Source organism: Manis javanica, chromosome 15 (genome assembly GCF_040802235.1).
Source record: "Manis javanica isolate MJ-LG chromosome 15, MJ_LKY, whole genome shotgun sequence".
Taxonomy (NCBI): domain Eukaryota; kingdom Metazoa; phylum Chordata; class Mammalia; order Pholidota; family Manidae; genus Manis; species Manis javanica.
This window is the reverse complement of record NC_133170.1, coordinates 70,311,379-70,326,826: the sequence shown is the minus strand read 5'-3', so window position 1 is coordinate 70,326,826 and position 15,448 is coordinate 70,311,379. Positions and strand designations below refer to the sequence as shown.

At 44.1% G+C, this 15,448-nt stretch overlaps 1 long non-coding RNA gene across 1 annotated transcript in view; it reads right to left on the bottom strand.

The window, feature by feature from the left end:
* Positions 1 to 315: 315 nt before the first annotated feature.
* The window catches only part of LOC118973896 (uncharacterized), a 112,555-nt gene continuing 97,422 nt past the window's right edge, over positions 316 to 15,448 (bottom strand). The window contains exon 3 of the long non-coding RNA XR_005063419.2: positions 316 to 418. This is a non-coding gene — a long non-coding RNA (uncharacterized lncRNA). The remainder of the gene's footprint in view (positions 419 to 15,448) is intronic.

Genomic DNA, 15,448 nt, shown 5'->3' with positions numbered 1-15,448 from the left:
CAATTTTGGCTGACTGACTGCCATTATAAGTGAAAAGCAGGGGTCACTGGGGAGGGAACAAGAATACCTAAGTTTAAAATCTAGACACTGATGGGGGGCTCCAGGTATCATATTTCATCTTATCAAATGTGGTGTCTTAGCTCTGCACCTCTTCAGGGACGTCTGAGTCCGGCTACAGCAGCCCCTGTGCTGTGAACATCCATGCCGCCCTGACTCAGGCCTGCTGGGCCAGCCCAATGTGACTCAGCACCCAGAAACATGTGCTTCTTTAAACAGAGCCTGCTTTCAGCAGATTCTCGGGGCTAATCAATGACTTGCCTGTCATCCAGGAGGTGTCCTGAGGCTTGCCGAGCTGCTGTGCTGGACTAGAGCAGAGGGGCACGAGGGGCACTGGAGAAAGGTTGTTTGTGGCTGTTACCTGTCAAGAGAATCATGAGAATGGCTGTGTGAGACACTGCCTAGAAGCAGGGGGCATGTCTATTCCTGTTCCTCCAAACTGGTCTTTTGGGGTGCTAGTGCCAGACCTCTCCTTTTTCCAAAGCACCTGCACCTTTGTGAAGGAGCCATGAACATGGTGGACCAGGCTCAGGAGATGTACGTTCAAATCCCAGCTATGCCACCAAAGAGCCGCATGTCCTTGAGTAAGTCCTTCACTTCCTATCCTCTCATCCATTAAGTGATGCTCTCTAATTACAAATGCACAACGGGAGGCAGAAGGCAACCTGCCTGTTCTCAATGGAGAGTCAGACAAATGACTTCAGGTCTGTCCATACCATGCAACAAATGCTCCTCAAAAGAGAAGCAACTGACATGCGTGGAGAAGAAATAATCTCCAAGCAGGGTATGGGATAATGAGCTGCCAACTGAGTGTTTTAAGTGTGTCCCATGTAGACATGTGCACCAGAATATTCATAGAATAACTCTGAAAGGATACACACACACACACACACACACACACACACACACACACACACACATACATGCAAGTGTGTGCACACATCCTGGAAAATGGAAAAGACTTAAAGTTTTTTAAAGATTTTTTAAGGAGACAAAAAGTGAGTCTTTATCTTTTACTCTGTGCTCTTGTTTTATTTTAAAAATTTTCACCATTGCATGTTTCCAAAACAATCTCTAAGGCAGCAAGAAGAATCACACATATGTGCTCAGATGCAGGCAAGGTAGAGCTATGTATAAATGGGGGCACAAAAATCCAGGTCTAATTCCAGTAGCCCCAAGCTGGGCATTTTTTGGTAAGCCCCCTAGCTTCTCTGGGCTTTGGCTTCTGCTTTGTATCAATGGGGTTCAGTCATGATTAGTAGGTAAGATAAAAAATGGAAGACCTTGGAAAGCACAAAATTTGCCCACCTGTAAGGTCTGCATTGTTATCAGTAACCTCTTACTTCTATGAAACAGAAGGATGAGTCTATAAAGAGGCACACAGACAAATTTATATGACTTCCTCTGTTAAGCCATTTTTTCAAATGCATGTCAGCATTTCACGTGACTTTTGAGTCACACAAGTACTGGTTTGGGGCTGAGCAGAACTGGGTTCTCAATCATTTATTAACTTAAACATCCAAAGACTCAGTTTCTTTACTGATAAGATGGTAGCAGTCATATTTCGTAGGGATCCTGTGATATAATACGTGTGAAACTTTGAGCATAGAGTGAGCACATACTACGTGCTCAAAGAAGAGAAGTTTGTTTTTTTTAAACTATTTTTGCAGTTATACCAGAAGCCATTTTGCTTTTAGGATCTAGGTGTCCGATATCCAATTTATAGAAACCCCCATCTAGATGGAAATGAGCTTACTTTTGGTCTTAGCAGGGGTTCCCTAGAAAACAGAGCCTGGGGCCAAAACACGTGCCTGCACTGTCCTGGGGAGTGTGCTCCCAAGGAAGCAAGAGTGAGGGAAAAGGGGGGCGACAGCAAAGGGAATGCATTATAGAGCTGGAGCGGCTGGGGGACAGGCTGGTTGCTCGGTATCGTAGAAGACTTTGGAGAGGCTAGACCGCTGAACCATCCATCTGGGGGTGGGAATAATTTATCCACCAGTTCTCATGGGTCCCTGTGGGGTGTCAACTCCCCCGCATTTCTTGATTTCATGCAGGTGGCTATCAACTGGACTTCCCAATGTCTCATGCTTCAGAGGACACAAAGGATGCAAGGGTCAAGAACAGCTGCCGCAGCAGGAATGACAGGAGAGGCTCGTGGCCACAACCATTTCTAAGACCACGAGAACAGTGGCAGCTGGTGCTGAGCCCACTCTGGCCGGAAAGCAGGCAGCTTTGTGGTTCATGGAAGGCATTCAGACTGGGTCTGATGTACCTTCCATCAGGTGAGAGCCCAGATTTACCTCCTTCACAGTCACACTCGGATGTCAACCAGCCACCTGCTTATCTAGCGTCTAGTGCTATATCTAGCAAATAGATCACTCCCAACCAGCCATCTCAGAGAGTAAGATCTTTGGGCCCTAAAGAACATACAGTGCCACCCTGGTCCACTCCCACTGAATGTCCCAGTAGGGACAGAGGCAGCTCCCTGGATATTCTCAGCTCTTTGCCCCCAGAGGCTGCTCACGTGTACCTCTCTATCTCAGCCTCTTGCTGGGCTGTCCATCAGGAGTTTAAATGTGGGGTCCTGGGCTTTTTATCAAAGAACGCAATGAACAACCACAGCCATGCCAAATCTATTCTTGCTTCTGCTGGGTTTGAGACGTTGAACCATGGTATTCAGTGGCCCCTATTTAAATTCATCTTATTTCATTCATTTATTCAGCAAATATGTGTTGAGGGAATCAATTAGAAAAAGACAATCTAATAGAAAAATGATTTAAATGGTAATGAATAGACAGTTATGGAAATGAAAACACAAGTGACTCTTAAGCAATTGAAACGATACTCAATCTAACTCAAAAAAAGAGAAATGCAAATTAAAGCTACACTGAGATACCATTTTCCCCATCAGATTGGCAAAAATCCAAAAGGTTAATAACACACTGTGTTGGCAAAGCTGTGGGGAAATAGGTATTCTCAAGCACTGTTGGTAGGAGTGTTCCTGTGGTGCATAATTTGATGATATCTATCAAAATTATAAATGCAGATATTCTCTGACACAGCAGTTTCCCTTTTGGGAATTTATCCTGCAGAGATATTTTAACTTGTACAAAATGATGTATAGACAAGGTTATTCAATGCAGAACCTTTTTCACTATAAAAGCAAAATATTGGGAACAATCTGGATGTCCTTGAATAGACTAGTTAAATAAATAAGGGTGTATCTGAACAATGATATTCTATATAAATTTTTTTAAAAGAATGAGATACCTCTCTATTCGTTGGTATAGGAAGATTTCCATGATATCCTGGCAAATAATAAGGCACAGAGGAGCATGAGTATGGTATTCCCACAATAATGTTGCTTAGCAAACCACCCCAAAACTTAAGAGTCATGATTCATTCTTGTGCCCGTGGATCTGACAGCTGATTGGGTTCTGCTGATCTTGCCTGGACTCTGAGGGTAGCCTGCTTCAGGCTGCAAGCTTCAGGTCTTGATTGGGTCTGTTCCACGTTCCTCATTCAAGGGCCAGGTTGAAGGCAATAGTTAACCATGGCATGTTTCTGTCATGGTGGATCGTGGAGCACAAGAGAGCAAGACCATTCACACAAAACCTTTTCAAGACTCTCATGTCTTGTCAGCTAACATCCCATTGACCAAAATGAGTCACACAGCCAAGTTCAAAGTCAAGGTGTGAAGAAGAACAGTCTATCCACCATGAGGCCATGGATGTGTAATACCACCAGAGAAGAATGAAGAATGGCACATTCTTACATAAACGTATGCACACACACGTGTGGACATTCATATATATATGTTCAGTTTGCTTATCTCTGCATAAAGATATTCTGAAAAAAAACTGAAATAATGATAACCTGTACTGGTGGCTGGGGAGAAGTAAGAACGAGGTGGATAGTCTGATAAAGAAGAAGACATTCCACTGCATATTTTTTGACATTTTAAAAATCAGGTGAACAGTTTACCTAAGCAAAAAAAAAAAATTAATTAAACACATACAGTTAGCACCTACTAAGTGCCAGGCACCAGGTTAGGTGCTGGAGAGAAAGCTATAAATAAGATCTGATTCCTGCCTCCAGGGAGCTAATGGTTGGGTTCAGTGTTTCTTTATCCTGGCTGCCACCAGAACCACTTGGGGGGCTTTTTAAAAATACTGAAGTCCAGCTCCACTCCCAGAGATTCTGATGTAATTAGCTTGGGGCAGAACCAGGCATATGTGTTTTTAAAAGGTCCCAGTGATTTCAGTGTGAGGTCAGGAATAAGAGTGACTAGTTGAGTAAGAGAAGATGGGTTTAAATAGATAATTGCACAATTTGTGGGTTGCACTTCTGTTGAGCATATGAAAGGAAAAATACATAGATTTCATATAGTCCTGTAGTACTGTGGAGGAGTTAAATGATCAACAATAACAGCATCAGCAGAAACAATAATAATATAATGCCTTCTGTTTAGTTGCTCAGCCCCTAATATGCTCCAGGCACTAAGGTAGGCACTTATCTCTAAATGTTTAAAAAAAAACACACAGGGGAGGTACCATTATACTCATTTTATGATGATAAACTGAGGCTCAGAGAGGTTAACAGCTTGTCTAGAGTCACACAGCAGTAAGTGGCAGAGCTGCTGAATTAGTTTCCAATTGCTGCTATAACGAATTACCAAAACTTAGTAACTTAGGATAAGATTTCTCTCCGAGTTCAGGTCAGATATCCAAATGGTCAGGGCAGCATTCACTTTGGAGGTTCTAGGGGAGAATCACCTCCTTGCCTTTCCAAGCTTCTGGAGGCTACCTGCTCCCTTGCTTATGGCCTCATTATCACTCCAGCCTCTGCTGCCATCATCACATCTCCTACTACTGACTCTGAACTTCCTGACTCCCTTGTATAAGGACCCTTGTGATTTCACCCCACCCCAGAAAGTCCAGGAAATCTTCTCATCTCAAAATCCTTAACTGATTTGCATCTGCAAAGTCCCTTGGCCATGTAAAGTAACATATTCACAGGTTCTGGGAATTAGGACATGGACATCTTCGGAGGGCCATTCCTCGGCCAACCATAGCTAGGATTTACCCTAGGCCTCTCTAAGCCCTCATTATGTGCTCTTCTCACTATTCATGGCTGCCTCCACAAAAACTGGGGTTTATTTCTGTGAAATCATTCATTCCAGGGCCTTTGTGGGTCTAGGAAGAGAGAGGGACACACTTCTCTACAGACTGGACAAGACACAGGAATAATGCATGTCCTACCACAGAGAAATGGTCCCATTCCAGTTGGAGCTGGTAAGGCTATTTATAAGGTAGGGCATCCAAGGATCAGTCCCTACCACCCACCCTGCTGTTAGCCTGATGTGGCTTCAAGAAGTGGCTAAAAGTGGCCCTCCTGCATTACTCATTTGTCTTCTTGTTTGCTGCACCCTTCACTAGAATGTCAGCCCCAGGAGAGCAGGACCATATCCATGACACTCACCATGGTGTTCCAGATCCCAGCACACAGCTAGCACTCCAATAATAAATGCAAACCCCAAAGTTGCCCGATCCAGGGGAGAGGATTTTACCTGGGCCTCATATTTGAAGATGTGGGAGGGAATTGAGTGGGCTCTGCCCAGACTTTCTCACCTCTGGGAAGGCACGATGTGAAAGCTGAGGTTCCTGGTCAGGACTGTAATGGGGAGAAACATGAGCAAGATGGTGTTTGCCTAGCTGCGCCCTTCTGAGAACTGAGACCATGTCTCTTGAACATTCAACATGGAGCATTCTGAATCAATCGTGCTTAGACATCAGTAACAATCCACCTATGAAAAATTCTCCCACAAGGACATAAAGATAGATGTACAAGGATATTCACTGCACTCTCTGTAACAGCAAAAATACTGGAAACAACCCAGATGTCCATCAGTAAGGGCTTGGGGAAATACATGATCCTGTAGTCCCAATGATGGAATGCAATGCAGCTGTAAAAAGAATGGGATCGACAGGGAAGATGTCCAAGATGTATTGCTCAGTGAAAAGACAAGTTGCAGGAAGGTGTATTGAAGTATGGTTCTATGTTAAAACACACACACACACACACACACACACACAAACACACACACACATACACACATACTGTATGCTTTAAGATCTGTGCATTCCACTGTTCATAAATTACAATTCAATAAAGAAAAAACAATATATGCATACATTCTAGTTTTTTTAAGGAAACACGTGTTCAAATTATTTTTGAAATTAAGACTTGCCTTCTCATATGCAGCATTTTATGTTTTGTTGAAAGGCTGCCAAGTCAAAAGAGTAGCTTACCACTGATGGTAATTTATGATAGAAGAAATTCAAGAGGTATATATACTAGCATATACATAGAAAGTAAATATAAGAGATAAACATATACATAGAAAAGCTAAAAATATACACAACTTGAATTTAGGCATGAAATCATGGAGAATGGGAGGTACAGGAAGGAATACATTTCTATAATTGAATTTTTTACTAGGGACACATATTACTTGAATAATTAGAAACAAATTAAGGTTAAAGATGAACCCTTTCTGTGACCTACACATTTTGTGGGGCATAGTGTAAACTCACTTTGTATTCAGGAAAATGAGGGGCATCAAAGGGGCATTTGATAATTTAACAGACCAAGAAAATTGAACCACATTTGTGTTTTTGAAATAGAACTTTGTTGTTTTCTGATTATAAAAGTCTTTTGTGCTCATTGGATAAATAAACATCCAAACAACATGGAAAGCGGACTTTGAAAATGACATATAATCCCACACTCTACCCCCCAAAGAGAATAAATCTTAATGTTGGGGTGCATACTCTTACTTACAAAAGCAGCACCAATCTTCACATACTGCTGTAAAGACCAATTTTGCCACTTAACATATAAAGAATATCTTGCATGTCATCATACTACAACATACACCATCATTTCAATCACCTTAATATAGCATATCTTTATACCACAATTGGTATAATAGGGACCCCACTTTTGAACATTTACATTGTTTCCAATTTTTTGCCTATTTAAATAATGGTATGAGGAAAATTCTCATACATATATCTTTAGGCATTTATCTAATTATTTACTGAGGGAAAATTCCTAGAAGTTCAATTTGCTGAGTCAAGAGGTTTGCCCATTCTGAAGGTCTCTGATCTTTGTGACCACATATTCGCTCCCAAACAAGAATAATTATAATGAGTTATTGAGCATGGAATTCATGTCAGGCCTAAATTCAAGGCCTTGTATTCCTTTACCTTCTGAACAATCTGTGAGGCTGGTGTTTTTATTAGACCTCATTCTATAGATGGGGAAACTGAGGCTCAGACTGGTATACCACCTCTCAATGTCACACAGCTAAAAATTGGCAAAGCAAAGAATAAAATTCAGGTCTTTCTATCTCCAAAGGGCAAGCTCATAATCATAGCACTGTGCTTCCTGTTAATAACATGGCTTCCAGAATAGTACTATCATTGCATCATCCAGCCATCAGTGCATAAGAAAGCCGATGTCTTCACTTTTTCCTGCTTTACCCAAACTGAGTGATTCATTCTCATTTGAATCATGTAGGGAATATGCAGTTGCAAGCAAAAAAAAGCCTCAACTCAAACTGGCTTAACTAATAAAATGACCAATTGGCTCAAATAGCCAGAAGTCCTAAGGAAGGCTCAGTGACAAGGATGTCTTGACTGAGCAGCCCAATGGTGAGACCAAGTTTCAAGTTTTATTTTCCTCCTTGTCTTCTATGGTGCTGGCTCCATAATCCACTTGACTCTCCTTCATGGTCTCCAAAGTGGTCCCAGATAACTCCCAAGGCTGTCTTCTCTCTTTCTCAAGTGCTGAAGGCGGGAGAGAAGGTTGACTTTGGAAGCCCTCTCAGAAGAGTGGGAAATCTTTCCCAGCATCCCCCAGCTTTTTGGTGGCCAGATTTGCCCCATGTACTCATCACCAACCAGTAACTGTGGCCAGACAGTAGGGTTATGATGATGAGCTACCTATTCCCATTCCTGGATCCTGGAGTGGGGGTAGATTTAGCTTCCCCCAAAGGCTAGATAGGAAAGTTGTGGGATGAAAGTTGGGACACTTACCAAGAGAAGGAAGGTTGAATCGTGAGTATGCATTTGTGCCCACCCATCTCCCCCAGGACATTATTACCATTGTAGTGCACATGTATTTGTGCCCACCCATCACCTCCAGGACATTATTACCATTGTAGTGCACTCTATACTCCACTCTACCTTTGCCTGTAGCAGGGAGAGGTATCAGGGCATTAACATCCCCAGGCAGCAAATTTCAGCCGATGATGACAGAGGAGGCACATCAATACTCCAGCTCCCTCATGCCTTAGGTGGGTCTATTGCGGGACCTGTTCTGCAGTGGCTCCCAAAGTCCTTCAGTGGAATAAGCGCCAGTTGCCCACAGGAATAAATGGCTTGGTGACTCACTCTTTTTTGGTTCCCTTCTCTTTGCTTATCACATGACCAGTCTCCTCCCAGTACTTCCTGGGACCTCCTCCCAAATAAACCACTAACACTTGAATCCCTGACTTGGGGTCTACGTCTGAGGAACCCAAACTGGGCAGTGATGCAACTATAAAGTCTATTATATTTTTTATTCTGGTCTTTGTCTAGAAAAACGTACAATTGCAATGTTATGAGGCTGATGACAGTCATGTGGTAGCTCTCCATGGTGCTGAAAGAACAACCTCTACCTCCAAGCTACTTCCTTCACCTTTGGTGTGAAGGAGAAAGGAGGCCCCCTTGCTTCAGAAGCCACTTTGCATGCACAACTACTTCAACAGTGGCCAGACAGGAATGCATTATTAAGTACCTATTGTGAGACTGTCCTGCAGATACAGACATCTGGACTCCTTGGCAAGATTTCATTAGGAAAAAGAGAACTCTAAAAACTGAGTCAGCCCATAGTAAAGTGGGGTTTTTAATATTTCCCTTTCTGGGAATGTTTACAATAAACAAACTATTAGTCTGCTTATGAGATAAAAAAGAAGTCCTTCCTAAAAGATGCCACATGTTAGTCTAAATTTACTCCTAAAAGATGTGATCTCCCTTTTCATGCCTGTTAATGGGATTTGTATAACAATAATTATTTATTTACTGATTTAATTAATTGCCATATAGCTTTGAATGACTTGAGGCAGCATTGGAAAATGGCTGATTTCTATCAGGAAAAGATGTATGAGCAGCTTCATTTCAGGGATGAGCCATAAACTAAGCAGATTTCTAGCTCGGAAATAGTCCTTCTCAAAGAGAAAAACCTCTAGACTCTTTTAAATGGGGGCCTGATTCCCTGAGTCTGGGAGAAGAAAGAGAACTGAAAGATCACTGAGTCCAACTGCCTCCTTTTACAGATGAGAGAGCAGAAATGCTCCAGCTCCAAGATTACTATGTCAGTGCGAAGCCAAGGAAAGCATGCAGGCATCCTGAATCCTGGCTCAGGGCTTGTCCCACCAAGCCTTCTGTCCATGCCCCAGAGTGCTGAAGAAATGGACAAAATGCATTCCTGTTCCCAGTGGGCGAGGCTGGGGGCTGCTGGGTCAAATGAACTAATGACAGAGGCAGAAATAAATGCCTGGCCTAGAATACCCTTGAGAGCATCTCTCAGTCAATCTCTCTCTTACTCTCTTTCTCTCCAAGGAAATTTACAGAATAAACTGGAATTCTTGAGATAGCACACAGAAGGTTACTTAGACCAAGAGATTTGAACGTAAATGCCTTAAACTCCATGTAGGCAACAAATGGATGAATGAGGTGGGAGATGAACATGAGGGAGTGGTGGGGACTGTGGCACACATGAGAGCACACACCCATCTCAAGGATCCCAATGTTCATAGATCATCTGTATCTTTTAAGCAAGACCAAAAGTCCAATGTGTTAAGTGAAAAAATTGTTACATGATATCTTCCAGGTTCTAAATCTTGGCAATTGATATAATTAAAATTTTTTTAAAATTAGGCCCTATACATGCCAAACAAAACATGTCATCTCCCAAGATAACTGTTTGTAAGAGTATCAACACCTGGTGGCATATCTGGTCATTCATTCATTTGCTCAGTAGCAGATCTGGTCATTTATTCATTCATTCATTTGCTCAGGGTCAATGGCAATGGTTTCTACATATTAGAATCACCTAAGAAGCTTAAAAATCCCAGTGCACAGGTCACATGCCCTACCAATTACACCAAAATATTTGAGGGTGGAAGCCAAGCATCAGAATGTCTTAAAATCCCCCAGATGATTCTGTGTACAACCACATTTGGGAACTGCTTGTCTACAATGAACCAGGCTTTGGGTTAGCTACTAGGAACATAAAAATGACCAGGACAGACATACAACTTCCTCTCACAGTGATGGATTCAAACAGGTGAGCAGATGAGGCTGAGACTGCCACTTTTCCACCAAACCCATTCTCCCCATCATCCAGGGAACATTCTGGACTGAATTTCCCAGCCTCCTTTGCAGTTAGATGTAGCCATGTATCTGAATTCTAGCCAATAGAATGTGAGCAGATGCCATCAGTGAGTGTCACCACCATGAAATGACTGGCCTGTGAAACCCCCCCAGGTCTGTGCCTGTATGTTTTACTGCCATATGTTGAGGCTGGCAATACCACTGTCAGCCCAGGTCAATGGCTTCATGAATAACTGAGCACCATCTATCAATTTAGCCATCAACTCTGAATTATTGTTGAGATCCTGTTACAGCAACCCAACCAGTATGCTAAGCAATTGTAATAGAGATAAAGACTATAATGACAATAGTACCAGATGCTGCGGGAGCATAGATCCAGACTGGGGGGATCAGGGAGGGCTGCCTATTTATCACTTATTCATTCAACAAATATTTACTGAGCACTTGCTGTGTATCAGGCATTGCTCTAGATGCAATTAGTGAAATCAGTAAATAAGTCATTACACAAATCCCACCAAGGGTTTCAAGCAGTGAAAGAAAAACTAGAAAATCCCTGTCCTAGTGGAGTTTCAGATCCTCAAAGGGTAAGGTGACATTTATACTCAGACCTGAAGGACAAATAAGGCAGCAATTTCAGGAAGGGACATAGATATCAAAGCTTTTGGAAAGGGGAAAGATGCATGCAGCAGCTGGGAGGCTGGGGAGAGGTGGCACTTTGGGAGAGCTTCAAGGAATTGGGCCTGGCTGGGGCACAGAGCAGGAGGCTGGGAGATGATGGAGTGAGGCAGAGAAAGCAGAGACTGAGAGACAGAAACTGGCAGAAGCAGAGATAGAAAGAGATCAAGGCATAGCAACGATCAGAGACAGAAAGAGAGACAAAGACAGCACCAGGGAAGCAGCAAAGCAGAGAGGTCTGAAAGGACAATGACACAGGCACAAGAGCCACCTCCTCCTGATTCCACCCCCTCACAGGCCTTATTTTTATATTGGAGACAGATGTCTGCATTTTACTTGAGTTTACTTTCCTTTGTTGAGAAGGTAAATATTTGAGCTCCTACCATTCACAGTGATTTCTTCCAAACAAGAAGGGCATCATTCATTAGCCTGAGGGCAAGCACACATTGGCTTGGGCAGAGCCTGGAGTGAGGTGTGTAATTCACCACCTGGGACTTGGGCCGAGTGATGGACAGCCGGAGAGGGTGTCAGGAGACCTGAGCTCTAGACCTTGCCTGACTCTGGGTGGCTGTGGGGTCAGCGGCCTCAGCTTCTTCACTTGTAAAATGAGTGGGTACTTTCCCACTTGGGCACGCTGCGGCAACACTTGTCAAGGTCTGTGTTCATATAGTTGATTGTGAAATTACTTAATTTCTCCTGTTTTCCACAGGAGACCTTGTGGACAGGTTGCATGCATCTTGTTATGGAAAAACCATAGTGGGTGTTCAAGAGCATTGATTTGTTAAACAGGGGTAAAAAGGGTGGTGAGGGGAAGGTAAAGAGAGAAAGAGGGAGGGGAGGAAAGAAAGGATAATGGGAAGAGGGGGAGGCAGAATGGAAGGGAAGAAGGAAAGGGACACACGTGATGAGCGCTCTGGCAAGGAAGCAACGAAGAAAGGCTGCGAGGGGACTGAACCTCGCCTGCATTACGTCTTTAGGAAGGGGAAGCCCGCAGGTTGGGTCTGCAATGGCCTTGCTGGGGCTCCCCAGGAGATGCATAAACTTTTGTGCCTCTTGTACAGGCACGCATAATTCCACAATCACGAATGGAGGAGGAGAGACTGGCGCACAGAGGTGGGAAGCCAGGGTTAGGAGGCCACCTGCCCCCGCCCTGCAGTTTGCGCTGTGTGACAGTGACACACAGGAGGAAAACGGTGAGCAGCCTGGCACCTCGAGATCTCGGAGCCAGCCCACCTTCCCTGGAGTTTGGTGATGGCTCCCCCAAATGCCCAAATGTTTGATCCTGTCTCTCGTCCTTCCTAGGGCAGGAGTCTGGGAATTTGCTCCTGTCTAGCTAAAACTGAGAATTTCCAGACAGCGGAGGCCTTTGGATTTTCAAAGGGCAGAAGAGACACCGATTCCACTGGGGGAGCCAGGAAGTGACAGCTCACCCAGCTAAACAGCTGGCAGGACATCAAAGGGCATGAATACCGGGATGGGTCGGGCCCACATCAGTCTAAGCAATTGTGTGTAAATGAGTAAGTGGGGGAAGACTAGCCCCTCCTTGCAGTAGGATGCCAATGAAGAAGTGTAAAAGGGATGATGGAGTCTGAAAACCTTCAATGGTACTAAGGCTAATGGTGAACGTTTGATGGAGAGCAAGATATTTTTACATAGGCTCAAAGTATCGGGCCCCAACTTACTTACTAATTACAAAGGGGAAAACAGTGACCTTACAGTTGACCATGGTAACCAGGTGATCGACATGAACCTCACCAGGAACAGGACAAACCCACAGCATGTACCTCCTGAAGGGATGCACTTAGAATTCAGCGTCACCTCTGCCTTAGTCCTGCCAAAAGCACACACGCAGCTTGCGTCTAATCGAGGTCATCAGGGAAGCCCAAAGCAAGGGGCATTCTACAAGATGACAGGCCTGATGCCATGGAGTTGTATAAATCAAGAAAGAGAGGAAGGCCAAGGAGCTGTTCTACATTAAAGGAGGCTCAGGAGACATGACAAGGGAATGGAATGCAGAATCATGGATTGGATTCTGGACAGAGAATAAAGATAAGACTAGGACAGCTGACAAAATTTTAAATGGACAGTGGATTAGACAAAGACGTTAAAGAGATGCTAAATATCCTGATTTTGAAAACTGAATGGTGGTTGTATAAGAGAATGTCCTTTTTCCTGGGATATGCACATACTATGGTGTTCAAGGGTTTAAAAACCTAGGAGAATATGAACATCAAAGCAGACAGTGAGGCCCCATTTCTGGAGCTAAAGGAACTGAGTTCAAACCGCAGCTCTACTATATCCTGGCTATGTAACCTGGGACAAGCCTCCTACCTCCATAATGCTCAGTTTTCTCATCTATAAAATAGTGCCTTTCATAGGATTACTGAGAAGATTGAATGAGGTAACGCACTGTAAGGCCTGGGAACAGTCTCTGGTGCATACGGATGCTCAGTGTAAGTTAGAGGCAGCCATAGAGGTGCAAGTCTCAGAGCTGGGGAGCCCCTCAAAGTCCTCCAGTCCAACTTGCCTCCCCAATATGGAAAGAGGCAGGATCCTAAATACCACTAACATAGGCAGAGCTGGGAGTGCCCTAGTCCAACCTCTTTGTTTTACAAATGGAGAAATTGAAGCCTAAAGCCTTCAAGGTCAGGTAGCTTACCAAGTTCAGTCTGACTCACCAAAATTTTAATGATCACCTACTAAGTGCAGGGCCAGTGCTAGACACTGTGGGAGTTTCAAAGATAATCAGGCTCAAAAACCAGAAGTGTAACACCATGTGTACAATTATTACAAAGTGCTGATAAAGGCAAAGTAGAAGCAAATCTTGCCCACGGCTTCCCGTGAATTCTCACCAGTCCCCAAACCTGCATCTTTAAAATTCCCATCACCCTGTCTTTACTCAAAGCCTTGTAATACTAGATGGCTAACCTTTCCCCAAATCTTGTCTTACTTAGCACCTTTGGTAGCTCCCTATTGCCCGTGGGATAAATGCCACATTCCTTTTCAGAGTATACCTCAACCCAACTACTCAGAACAGCCCTGTGAGTAGACTGACAGTCAAGTCACAAAATTTATTGAGCACCTATCGTGTACAAGTCCCTGTGAAGGCATCAGGAGATACAAAGCATAGTTTGTTGTCTTTCCTGTTGGCAGCTTATGCCACAACTTATTGCCAAAAATACAGTAGGCAATGCTGTGGAGACAGCCTGGGGCAGTATTTCTCCCAGTGAGGTCCACGGAGAAAGCCCTGCACCTCAATCATGACACTACTGTCACACCAGGGATGCGTGATGCACAGCAGCATGTTTGTGGTCAACACTTGGAGCTCACCTGCCATGGTTTGGCCTGCCTGGTAGGAACCAGCATTAATGAGAGGCCTGGTGCTTCATACTGGGGTAGGCAAAATACTACCCCACTATATATGTCCACATCCTAATCCCCATGGCCAAAGGGACTTGGTGAGATCTGAAGATGGGGAGGTTGCCATGGATTATCCAGGTAAGGCCTGAATACAATCATATCGGTCCTTCTAAGAGAGAGGCAGAGGGGGATTTGACTACAGAAGAGGAAGTAGGAGATGAGATGACAGAAGCAAGACGCCTTATTGGCTATGGACCACGAGGCAAGGGGGATGGGTAGAAGCTGGAAAAGACAAAAAAACAAATTCTCCCCTAGAGCTTCCTGCCAACACCTTGATTTTAGCCCCATGAGACCCATTTGGACTGCTGACCTCCATGTCTGTAAGAATATCTGCAGTGTTTTAAGCAGTTGAGTGTGGGATAATACATTACAGGAGCCAAAAGAAACCAATGCACACGCATCGCGCCACCCACTGCTCCTTGGACTTCACCACACCATGACGTCAGGAGCAGCCTTGCCCAGCAAAGAACCTGCCTTTCTCCTTCAGACCTGGAGGGATGGTGACCCCCACTGAAAATAGCTCCAGGCTACAGCACTATGTCCTGCTGGTTTCTCACAGTTTGGGTAACAGTACTGTTTTAAAATAACCCCTAAATAACCCAGTCTGAGAAGGCCAACTGTTTCCTACCAGGACCCTGACTGGTACAGACTTTAATTAATCCCACTGCTTGAGGAAGTCCAAAGGGTCATCCCTAGACTTCTGCACATTCCAGAACCTTCCTGTGCCCAGATTCCCACACATCCCAGAGGCCGATTTCCTCATGGTCCTCTCAGCCTCCTGACTCCTGCTGCCATAGGTGCTTCCTCAGCTTTAGGTACAGCATCAGCAACCTTGTCATCTCTTCAACTCTCCA